The following is a 1193-nucleotide window of genomic DNA, read 5'->3' as shown; positions in this document are numbered from 1 at the left end:
TCCAAGCAGTTGCAGCTCAGTGAGATACCACCTTTGGATGTTTTATTTAAAACTCTAACAAGGAGTATATAGCTTCATTAGTAGTGGGATCTAGTTTTTTTGTCAACACCATTAAAAAAAGRGACTAAAATGATTACACACACCCACGGATCTGTCTGTTCTTTATGCTTTCCTCTTAAGGGTAGCCAAGCTTCAGTATTGACACACAGCCTTACACCGATGTGGCCCCGGACCTGCCTTGCTGGCCTAATTGGCCTCAAGACCTCTTGTTGGTGCGATTTATTGATCAGTCTCACTGTAGACGCTGCTAAGTCACAGAGAGAGGACAGAAAAATGGCCAGTCGCTCCGAAAGCAAGCGCCGCAAAATCTGGGCGTGATGTCTTAAGCATCTGCAGAGCCGGACACCGAGCGAGGATGATAGGGTCCTCACCCCGGCGTGCGGGGTCCGGATTCTCGCCGCGGGCCGATTCCGACACACTGATCGTCCTTTATTGTTACCGCAGGGAACGGTGGCGCCACCAAATGGGGGTTTCTGAACGCCGTGACCCCCGGAGGTCCATAGACACCGTCTGCTTTAACAATCCCACCAGAGACGGCGAGATGAAAACTCACAAAATCACTTTATTTGAAACCTCTGCAGCAAATCTGTGTGTGTGTGTGTGTGTGTGTGTGTGTGTGGGGGGGGGGTATTTCTGTGTTAGTGGTGAAACAAACAGGCGTGCATGCTGATCGTGTATCTATCATCGCAAACATCCTATACGTGATTATTCTTTATTTTTTTTGTCTTGCACCTTCAGCCTCGTTTCTATTCACACCCAGGCCCGACATCATCATCTCCTCCTCATATTTTTTCCATTTTTTGACTCCGTCTCCTCGTCTCCACCCCCTCAAAGCCCATTTCAATGTAAATAGTTTCCGTTCTTATCAGCCTCTTAAGCCTGCTCCGCCATTTTGCGAGACTTTTTCGATTCTTAGAGAAAACTCGTAAAAAAAGGGGAATATGTTTATGAGGCGTCCTTCGCAGCCTCGTAAAAAGCGTCACGGCCTCTCTTATGTGGAGTGCAAATTTTTTTATTTTATTTTTGGATTTTGCACACTCCCATATGGTGATACATTTATGATGCATGACGAGCTTTCACTTCTCAATCTCCTCTGCAGCGCCACGAGAAAAAAAAAGAGAAACAAATGCCTC

The sequence above is a fragment of the Austrofundulus limnaeus genome, unplaced genomic scaffold (genome assembly GCF_001266775.1).
Source record: "Austrofundulus limnaeus strain Quisiro unplaced genomic scaffold, Austrofundulus_limnaeus-1.0 Scaffold16, whole genome shotgun sequence".
Lineage (NCBI taxonomy): Eukaryota > Metazoa > Chordata > Actinopteri > Cyprinodontiformes > Rivulidae > Austrofundulus > Austrofundulus limnaeus.
The sequence above is the reverse complement of the archived record's forward strand: the minus strand, read 5'-3'. Positions refer to the sequence as shown.